The 11350-nt window shown below is 40.2% G+C and overlaps 1 non-coding gene across 1 annotated transcript; it reads right to left on the bottom strand.

Annotated features, from left to right (window-relative positions):
• Window positions 1–5465: 5465 nt before the first annotated feature.
• Window positions 5466–5572, bottom strand: LOC116475981 (U6 spliceosomal RNA). Its single transcript, XR_004250069.1, has one exon. It is a non-coding gene; the product is annotated as a U6 spliceosomal RNA (small nuclear RNA).
• Window positions 5573–11350: the final 5778 nt, after the last annotated feature.

Raw genomic sequence — 11350 nt, 5'->3', positions numbered from 1 at the left:
TAATATCCAAGCTGGTTGTTCTTACTCCACATTGCTTCCCTCCCTTCCTATTATCCACTTCTTGATTTCAGGCTCCAATTCATACAAACAGAGCTTACGTCTATAATTTATTATCTTTTAAAAGTTGATCTCTATTTGTACTGAGAAGAGAGAACCAGGAATAAGGGACTACCCCCTTTTCTATGCAAGGACTTCACTTTCAGCAGCGCATCCACAAAACACACACACAAATTTGGCAGTCCCAGTATAAAATAACAAGTAGATTCTTCCCATCAATATATAAAGACTACCCAATTGTATCTGTAAAGCTGAATAAAGGCATTTCTAGACAGAAATGCTCAATTGAGATTTATGAAAAACAGGTACGTGAATGAATGAATAAATAACATTCAGGCCAGGCACGGTGGCTCACACCTGTAATCCCAGCACCTTGGGAAGCCGAGGTGGGCAGACCACCTGAGGTCAGGAGTTCAAGACCAGCCTGACCAACATGGTAAAACCACATCTCTACGAAAAATACAAAATTAGCCAGGTATGCCTGTAGTATGCCTGTAGTACCAGCTACTTGGGAGGCTGAGGCAAGAGAATAGCTGGAACCCGAGAGGTGGAGGTTGCAGTGAGCCAGGATCAAGGCATTGCATTCCAGCCTGGGTGACAAGAGCAAAACTCTGTCTCAAAAAATAAATAAACAAATAAATAACTTTCAGTTGTAGAATTGAACACATGGGTCACAGAAGCAAGGGCTCTCCCCTGATAAAAATCGAAAATGCCATCTTACCAAGCATAAGATCCAAGTGGAAGTGCCTAGTTTCAGCTCCATCACTGTCAATGTAAAAACCCACAGAAAGTCACATTACTGCTGTGCCTTAAATTGAATCAAGAGTGTCAGACATTCCAGCATTAAGAGCTTTGGTCTATAAGTCAGGACAGCTGAATGGAAAATCAGACTCACCAGTACTTGACACTTGACATTTCTAAAGTCCAATCTTTATTGGAGTAAATGCAGGAATGATACTCATGGTTACCAGATAATTATCTGAAGACAATAGGAACTCAGCCTTGAAAAGGTGGGTAACTAGGTTCCATATTCAATGTAATTATCTAAGAGGGGCTCAAAAACCTAAGGGCTTTCAGCTATCTTTGCTTCCCTTCTTTAAGGAAAGAAGATGATCCAAAACTGTGGTCTAGGCACTTTTTTTTTTTTTAATATTAGAAACCTTGGTCAAAATGAACTCTTAGTGGAAATTCAATTTATATAATGTCTTAATTTATTCAGTCAATAAATATTTATCGTGCACCATTGTTCAAAGTACTGGGGATATAGCTGCGAACACAATGGACAAAAAGCCCAGACCTTGTGGAACTTACACTTTAGAAGAAGAGGTGATCTGGTTGAAGGGTCTATGTGAGCTGGTAAAGGCAAGGAGTAGAGCCCCTGGAGCTCTCTAGTATGCATAAGAACTACCTGGAACACTTGTGGAAGTGCAGGTCCCTACCCTCCCTGCCCCCAATCCCTCCAGACTCTGATTCTGTAGGTCTCCAGGAAGGAAATTCGGATTTTTAACAAGTACTCTAAAGTATTTGATGCAGGTGATACAGACCACACTGGAGAAGCACTGCCCTAGAGTTTTCCCAAGGCAGTTTACAAACTACGTGCCTAGATTATTTCTCTAGGGATTGGTCTTTCTGTCTTCTTTCTCAGGCAGTCATCAAGAAGCACGTGATGGATGTCCCCATTGAACTAGGACCTGAGAAATGCATGAAGTTTCATTAGAGGTATTTTTTTTGTGCCAAAATCAGAGTCAAATAAAAACAAAGTACTAAAACTCCAAAATTATCTTAGATTCCAAAAATACCCTTAACAGTAAACAGATGAAGACCTGTGAGCTGCTCTTGAACCAGGTTCCTAGAGTGCTTGGCATATATCTCAGCACACCAACTTAGCCTAAGTATCACAAGGATCTACTTCTGCCACTGTTTCCTGTTCTCAAGTAGTTGTTCATGAAAGGTGAGCACCGTGATTCATCTGAGTCTCTGTGTCCCTTTGTGCCACCACAGTATTGGTCATATGGTAGACAATATATGCTTGTGAAATCCTTGAATAAATGAGATAATGAATGAACAAGTGAATTAACAAATAAATAAGCCAACCTCCCCTGTATTAGCTTGCAAATGAGGGGATCTCTCTTTCTATATAATGTCTAGCTTCCTAAGTCTCTGATTTTAATACTGAAAGAAGACCAGAATGAAAAGGAAATCAGCCACTAATTGCTGCCTCCAAAAATTGACCCCCTCATAAATTACAGAGTGCTCTTCACTACATGGCTTCATGGTTTGTAAGTCCTGGAATTGGCTACATTTCAAATCATATCTGTAAAAATACATCTACTAAAATGAAAGCTTGTTGCATGGCAGTTTATAAGAGTTTGCTGGTCCTCTAACACCAGAGTTACATAGTTTCCACAGCATGCCCTATTTCCATTGCAAAAACTTTTAACCTTTAAGTTAATCCCTCCCCAAATTTGATGATGATTGATAAAAATGACAGCAAAAGCCTCCAACTGTTTATTTAGGCATCACTGCCCTCTGCTGCATAGAATTAGAAGTTTCCATGTAAGTGTACTTAGTTTTCCAGAATCTCTGGATATAAATGGACTTTTAAAGTTATTCTTACCTAGTCAAATCCAGGGCTAAAACTAAGGATCAGTATTTGATTTTCTTCTTTTGCCTAAGGCTCCAATATGATTCAATACAACATTGTTACTGATCCTGTCTTTATCCAAAATTGTGATGTTTTGTTCATTGGGAACTTTTTTGCATTAAATTTTATTTGTAATATCGCATTAAAATATTATTTATCTTCATCACTGAATCTTTTGAGGCTCCCTTAAATTTTGTCCCTATAGCAAGTGCCTCACTTGCCTTACCCTAATCCCAGCCCTGGTCAAACTAGCCCTAAACTACTTTCTCCAGGAAGTTGACAGCCACATTGGAACACTTCAGGAGCATCCTCCTCGACCTCTCTCACTAGGTCTAGGCTCCCTAAACTGCAGAACCATGTATCTCTCGTTGCATAATTGCTGGATAAATATCTGACTCCACTCTAGACTGAGCTCCATGAAGACAGGAGACTTGTCTGGAATTTTTTCTAAGCATAGGATTTTCAGTATCAGCAGTTAGAGAATAAATATAAGTTGAATGAAAGAATTACCAAATATCAGTGAAAGAAGGAAGATCCGTGTGGCAGTGTTTTCCATACTTAGACAACTGTATTAGAGCAAAGTAATAATAACAGCAAAAACAACTGCTATTTCCTCATCACTTACTGCATGGCGGACTTTGTGCTAAGTAACATATGTTCTCATTTAATCCACACAACAATCTTGCATGGCATGGACCATTATTACCCACATTTCAGCAGAGGAAGAATCTAAGGCTTAGAGAAATGTAGAAAACAGAAACATTTCTTTCTGTAGCTTTCACATTGGTTCTAGAACTTTCCCTTGATAACACTTTTACATATCACACAAAAATAATTCCATCAAACAAGACTATAAGAGACAATAACTAAAAAAATTAAAAAATAGTAATTCCAAATCCCACCCAAAAAGGATTATATGCCTGTTATGTGAAAGGCTCTAGACTAAGATCTTCAGGGAATGAAAAGGAAAAGCAGAGCAAATTTCTCTCTGGGATCATCAGTTTAGGAAAATATAGAATATTTTAAAAATTAACTATGCAAATGCTAATGTAAAAATATAAGGTCTAGTAGGGTCAATGTCATAAGAGAAGGAATAAATGTGAGAGAAAGATTATAATCTGGTTGGAGGGATCAGGAATCCCTTCATAGAAGGTGGCAGCATGTCAGCTAAGCTCTGAAGGAGAGAAGAAATATTAACAGGTAGAACTGAGGGTAGGAGGAGGGAGAACAATTGAGAAAGAGGCAACAGTCCAAGGTAAATCACCTTTACAAAAATCATAACAGCGAGAATTACAACAGTGAGAGAGATCTGATCTAACCAACTCTATCTTGCCTTTAACGTCCAAACTGCCCGTGGTCATTCCTGAGTGTGGGCCAAGCTAATTTAGGGAGAAGTTTAGTTTATAGTTTAATTAATAATAGCCCTTACCAAAAACTACCACCTCTGTAAAACTAACTAAAGGCCACCAGGTTAGGAGGATGAGAGGGGCCTCAATTCGTAGTTAAATGACTACCAGCCATTATTCTGGAAGTCATAAGATTTGCAACTTCCCCAAGTACTCCTGGAAATAACATCACTATTGTAGAATCTGAGATTGGCCTTTTGAGATATCTTTTCAGACTTTTGCATTTCTGATGATGAGATGGTCTTACGGGGACCAGCGACTCCTCTGTGGGCCCCACCCAGAAGCAGACTCAGTGCTGGAGGACGGTTTTCCACACCCCTATGATTGCATTCTCAACCAATCAGCAGCACCCATACCCTAGCCCCTGCCCACCAAACTATGGTTGAAAAATCCTAGCCTCCAAATTTTCAGGGAGGCTGATTTTAGTAATAATCAAACACCAGTCTGCCGTTTAGCGGGCTCCGCACGTATTAAACTCTTTCTTTATTGCAATTCCCCTGTCTTGATAAATCAGCTCTATCTTAGCAGTGGGCAAGAAGAACACACTGAGTGGTTACACAAGCACAAGGAAAGAGGCAGGAGCGTGTGTGTGTGCGTGTGTGTGTGTGTGTGTGTACGGGAATATTCCAGTTTGTCTGCAACACAAGGCACACATAGAAAGGAAAGGGACATGGCGCAGGGATGCAGACTGGAACATAGCACCAAGGCACCCCATGCCAGGCCAAGGGACCCTTACATAAGTATTTCCTACTAGAAAGAACATTCTTGAGCAGGGAAATGCTGTGAAGCTCAAACCCTCCTCCCCGACCAAAATCCATTGCTTCGGGCTGCTGGTAACTCCCCTGGCTATTAAGGATACCTCATCCGAGCCATTCCCACTTCCAGGCTTTGTCACCTGCTGAGGCCAGAAAGGCAGCGAAAGGGTCTGGAAGCATTGGTGCCACTCAGCTAACCAACATGGTGGCAGAGGCAGCAGCGGAGGCCCCACTGCACCATGTGGGGGCAGGTGGGTTGGAATAACAGAGTAAACGGTGGGCAGCAACTTAGCACTGGCATTATTGGTGAGGCTGGGACATGGGGTCTCCAAGTCCCACTGTGGAGGAGGTGCTGGCATCTACATGCACACCGTTGCTAATAGTAAAATCCTTGGAAGACCTTGATGTAGTTCCTGTGTTCAATCATGGCTCAGAACTATTTAGTCAGTGAAAACCACAAAAACATTTTTTCTAAAATCAATAAACAAGTTGGAAATTATGGGAATAATTTGGTGAGTGATACGCACCAGAATTAGTTATATCACTTGTTTTGTGACATACAGTTTAGTTTAGAGAATAAGAAACCCATTTCTGATTTTCTTTTTTTTTTTTTAACACTTCACAAACTTGTGTGTCATCCTTGTACAGGGACTGTGCTAATGTTCTCTGTATCATTCTAATTGTGGTATGTGTGCCACCAAAGCGAGCACTGTCATTTTCTTATTCACTTATTTATCTATGCAGCCATAGCAGTTGTTGGATGTTTTAAATACCTCTCGGGTTCGCAGTCATTTATTCACATAGAGACAGAAAGCTGTCTTGATGGCCCGGCAGCAAATGAGGGGACATGAAGACGTCCCTCCTAGACAGTGGCTGAGCTGACCTCCCTGCATCCAAGACCATTCCTACCCACCCTGCAGAGCTCTGTCCTATGACATCACCTTCTGACTCCCCTAAAATAGCACATTAATATAATGTAGATGTGGTTTACTTTTCCCTTCAGAGGTGGAGGACACTGTTACCAGAACAGAACGGGTTTATTGCCTCATTAACTGGCCTAAACGGCGGGTGAGATGTATTCATCCATTTCTAATTAGTGAAAGCTGGCTTTGTGCCAAGCTCTGTGCTAGACTCTGGGACACAGTAAGAAGAAATGAGTAAGCAAAGGAGCCTCTGGAGAAAGGACACCCGCCCAGCCTTAGAGGGTAGGAAAAGCTTTTGGGAGAAAGTGGTGTCGACAACGCTGAGACCTGAGAGATGAGGAAACATTAGTCATGTTCTTCAGATGCTGGGGAGGAGACAGGGAAAAAGAAAGGAGAGGAGGGAGGGAGAAGGAGCAGAACACAACTGCAGGATAAAAAACAGTAAGTTCTTAAAGACTTGCAAGAGAAACAATATAGTTCCTTGGGGAAAGTGGATGCTTCTCAAGCCTGGAGCACTGAGCACAAGGTGGGTGCTATAGTTTGGATGTTTGTTTGTCCCCTCTAAGCCTTATGTTGAAATTTAATCCCCAATGTGGCCATACTGGGAGGTGGGGCCTAATGGAAGATGTTTGGGTCATGGAGATGAATCCTGCATAAATACATTAATGCCCTCCATGGGGGGTGAGGGTGAGTGAGTTCTCACTCTATTAATTCCGTGGAACATTGCTTGTTAAAAAGAGCTGGCACCTCCCACTTCTCTTGCTTGTCCCCTCTCTCAGCATGTGATATCTGCACAAACCGACTCCCCTTCCCCTTACACCATAAGTGGAAGCAGTCTGTGGCCCTCACCCAATGCAGATGCCCAGTCTTGAACTTTCCAGTCATTGGAATCATAAGCCAAATGATCCTTTTTTCTTTATCAACAGCCCAGTTTCAGGTATTCATTTACAGCAACACAAAACATACTAAGAGAGTGGGGAGCTGTGAGAGGTAAGACTGGGCTGACAAGCAAGGCCCAGGTCACAAAGGTCTTCATGAGCCACATGAACAGGACTGGGCTTTATTGTGAGAGTAATGGGAGGTCGTTGAAAAGATTTAAGAGAACGGTAATGTGATCAGATTTGCATTTGAGACAGGGTACCCTAGCTGCAGTGTAGGGACTAGATGGGAGATGGCTAGACTGGAAGCAGGGAAACAGTAAGGATGCTTGCTGTGGTAAATCAGGTGAAAGAAAGATGATGGTGTCAGAACTCAACTAATGACCATGGAGTTGAGAGAAGTGGGCATTTCACACACTATTTATTACAAAGAATTAAAGACCTTGGTGACTGACGGATGGTTTTAAGAACTGAAACTTTGTGTCTCTCCCAACTCCCGGCAAAATTTATATTTTGAAACCCTAACTTTTATGTGGCTATATTTGGAGCTGGGGCCTCTAAAGAAGCAATTAAGGTTAAATGAGGCCATAAGTATGGGGTCCTGATCCAATAGGATGTGTCCTTCCTTATAAGAAGAGAAACCAGAGAACTTGCTCTCTCTCTCTCTCTCTCTCTGCCCGCCATGTAAGGACACATTAAAAAGGTGGCCATCTGCAAACCAGGAAAAAAGCCCTCACTAAAAACTAAATTTACCAGCACATTCATCTTAGACTTTCCAGCTTCCAGAACTATGAGAAAATAAATTTCTGTTGTTTAAGTCACCTAGCCCATGATATTTTGTCATAGCAGCCAAGCAGACTAATACAGATGGGGGTTCACAGAGAGAGAGGAGTCAAATGGGACCTCCAGGGTTCTGGCTTGGTTAAGATGTGACCTGGAATACCAGGCACTGATAGGTGTGCACAGGAGAAACAGGCTTGCGGGGAGGATGAGTTCCAATCTGGGCATATAGGGTTTGAAGGACTGTGGGACATCCGGGCAGAGATGCCCAGTAAGCAGTTGGGATACATAAGTCTGGAGCTCAGAAGCAGCAGCTAGATCAGAGATGCAGATTTAACGATAAGCATATAGCTGATAATTAAAGTCTTGAAACAACAAGAGATTTCTCAGGAAGAGAATGAGGATGAATAAAAAGGAAAAAAAACTGAGGACATACATCAAAAAATCACCAATGTTTAAGGAATGGAGAGGAAAAAGAAGAGCTTTTGGGGAAGTTTAAAAGTGGAAGGGGAAAAATCCAAAAATGATTTTTGAACAAACATAAGTGGGGGTGTGGAAATATCAAGAAGGAGAGCATGAACAATAGCATTGGCTGTTTATGGGAAACTAAGTGAGGTCAAGGCAGAGAAGGGAGGCATTGGTTCAGCAGTGCAGGGGATGCTGGCAACCTGGAAAAGAGGGACCTTCAGTGGAATGGCAAGTCCAGAGTCAGGTGCAGAGTAAAGGGTAGAATTAGCAGAATAAACTCTGAGAGAAGTGGAAGTAAAACAATAGCAGAAATAAGGTCAAAGCATATTTGCAAATATTTTTACTCCTGAGCTGTAATTTTTTTTTCTTTTTTTTTTTTTTGAGATGGAGTCTCACTCTGTCACGCCAGCTGGAGTGTAGTGGCGCTGTCTTGGCTCACTGCAAGCTCCGTCTCCCGGGTTCATGCCATTCTCCTGCCTCAGCCTCCCAAGTAGCTGGGACTACAGGCGCCCACCACCACGCCTGGCTAGCTTTTTGTATTTTTAGTAGAGATGGGGTTTCACAGTGTTAGCCAGGATGGTCTCGATCTCCTGACCTCGTGATCCGCCCACCTCGGCCTCCCAAAGTGCTGGGATCACAGGAGTGAGCAACCACGCCTGGCTGAGCTATAATTTTTTAATAGATGTAAATAGGAAGATGGAATTTGTTACTAGAAGGCATAAAGAGATACTTTATTTGTGTAATGCTATTTCTTAAATTAGACTATATGGCAGATTAGAAATGAAGTCACATTTCAACATTATGTGGAACTAGATTGGTATATTTTGTTCAGATTAGGTTTTAATGGAAATGAAGCTTCGTGAACTTATAAGCTTTCAAAATGGTCTCTTTTGTTTATTTGTAAAATGGCTTGAGAGCAACTATAAATACATTTGGACATCAGGCAAATTCCAGGAAAGTTATCTCTGTGTGTGTAATATTGGTTGTCATTATGGTGATTTGGAGAAAATAATACTCCGTACATTATTATAACCGAATGATCCATATTGACCCAAAGCCTTACCGAACTATTGTTGAGATAGAAATATCTGGACTGTAGTAAGAGTCTTGGAAGTGCTAACTCTTGCCCTCTCCCTCTACCTCCCACTTTTTCTCTCTCTCTATAATTATCCAAATGCGAAAAGCCCTAAATCAACACTTGGCAAAATCCTAACATTATTTTGAGACGTTTCTGTTTACTTGTGAGTTTTCATTACTCTGCAAGGAGTTCTTCCCTGCTCTCAAATCCCGAAATGTACTGGAGGATTCTATTACTCTCCTCTTCCCTCCAAATCCCAGAACTTGGCCCATCCAAGACCCATAACCTTACTTTCCCTCTGATTCTCTTCTGCTCCTCCCAAGTCCAGGCAGACATTATCTGGTATTTATGTGGGAGAACTGGCTCTAACTGTTCATGTGGTTTTCCAAACTTTGTGTTTGCCTGGTCTTAACTTCAAAAATACAAAAGTTAAAAATTACTTTTCTTTTACCTGCAATCTGCTCTCTGTCAGCCCATCCCTATGGCATAAAGATAAATTTCATACTACATCAGACTGACAAAGAGGTACAAAACCTACAGGGAGGGAATTTTAGTTTATACCTCAGAATATTATCTTGCCACTTAAGCAAATAAAAGAGAGAGAGAGAAAGGAGGAGGAAGGAAAGAAAGAGGAAGGAAGGAAGGAAGGAAGGAAGGAAAGGAGGGAGGGAGGAAAGTCATCAGATGTAATTTAAAAATTAGATCACCCCTATCATCTAACAACACAATCACTGGGAACAATTTTGGTATATATCTTTTCAGTTTATTATCTATATATCCATCTATATATTTCTGCTATGTCTATCTTTTGCTACCTGTAGGTTGCAATCTGCTTTATTGAATTTAATAATTCACTTCTCTCATGCTTGACAGCATTACTCAATTCTGAAAAGCCTTTCTAAATATAAAAAAGTAAATTTAAATTTTTTCTTTAATTTTTAATGAAAAAATTTATGACACATTTTTATCTTAACCTACCTTACCCAAACAATTTTCACATTGCTAACTAGGCAATAAAAACAAGTTTATACAAACAACAGACAACAGTATTCTGAAGTATCTGAATATGGTTTGTACATTAACTAAAATATAATAAAAATCTATTGTACTCACAAAATGAGGACGAATAGTCTTCGTAGTGGATGTTGGTTGGGGACAGTTGTGGGAAAGTCATTCTTTTGGAAGATGAATTTTCTATACACCATTTTCTTTACCAATTTTTCACATTTTCAGGGATTCATGATTATATTTGGCACTCAAATCGAAATAATTGGACTTAGAAATAAAGTTAGAGCACTGAAAGCTATCTGTAGGGTAAAATAAAGGCTAAGTCTTTGTATTAGTCTGTTTTCATACTGCTATAAAGAACTGCTCAAGACTGGGTAATTTATAAAGGAAAGAGGTTTAATTGACTCACAGTTCAGCAGGGCTGGGGAGGCCTCAGGAAACTTACAATCATGGTGGAAGTCACCTCTTCACAGGGCAGCAGGAGGGAGAATGAGTGCAAGCAGGAGAAATGACAGATGCTTATAAAACCATCAGATGTCATGAGAACTTACTCACTATCACAAGAACAGCATGGGGAAACTGCCCCCATGATTTAATCACTTTCCACTGGGTCTCTTCCACGACACATGGGGATTATGGGAACTAAAATTCAAGATGAGATTTGAGTGAGGACACAGCCAAACCATATCAGTTTTATAATTCTTAGTAATGTATGGAAAGAGCACACAGAGACACTATGTCTTTACCCCACTGGATTGCTGAACCTACACAAAGCAAAGTATTTTAGAATCACCTAATATGGTGCCCAATTCTACTTGTTTCACATTATATTATTTGATTAGAAACTACTGTGCTGAGAAAATCGATTTGGTTAACATGGTTATCCTAAAATCATTTGGTTAACATGGTTATCCTAAAAGCATAATGTTTAACCAATTTGGTTTGGTTAACATGGTTATCCTAAAACTATAATGGTTCATATAGCACATTTACTTAGTATTGCTTGGGTGAAAAATAGTTAAATTTTTTTAAACATTGTCTGAAAAGTTGTATAACTCTGAAATAGCCAATATGGCCAAAAATTGTTCAGTGAACAGTCATTATATGAAGTAAATCTATCTATGAAAACATCATTTTATACCAGTAAATATGATTCTACAGCAATATTTTAAATGGCTGCATAAATTCCATTATGTAAATGTACCAAAATTTATTTAAACAATTCACAATTATTGGAAATTTAGTGATTTTTTCCAGATTTCATTGTTATAAACAATACTATGCATGATCCTTCTTGTGGTAAAGTCTCCTAAGAGGCTCTTCATATTAAAGTATTAGCCTTTTTTATCCAAA

The sequence above is a fragment of the Hylobates moloch genome, unplaced genomic scaffold, assembly GCF_009828535.3.
Source record: "Hylobates moloch isolate HMO894 unplaced genomic scaffold, HMol_V3 SCAFFOLD_10, whole genome shotgun sequence".
In the NCBI taxonomy this organism is placed as follows: Eukaryota; Metazoa; Chordata; class Mammalia; order Primates; family Hylobatidae; genus Hylobates; species Hylobates moloch.
This window is presented reverse-complemented; position numbering and strand designations above follow the sequence as displayed.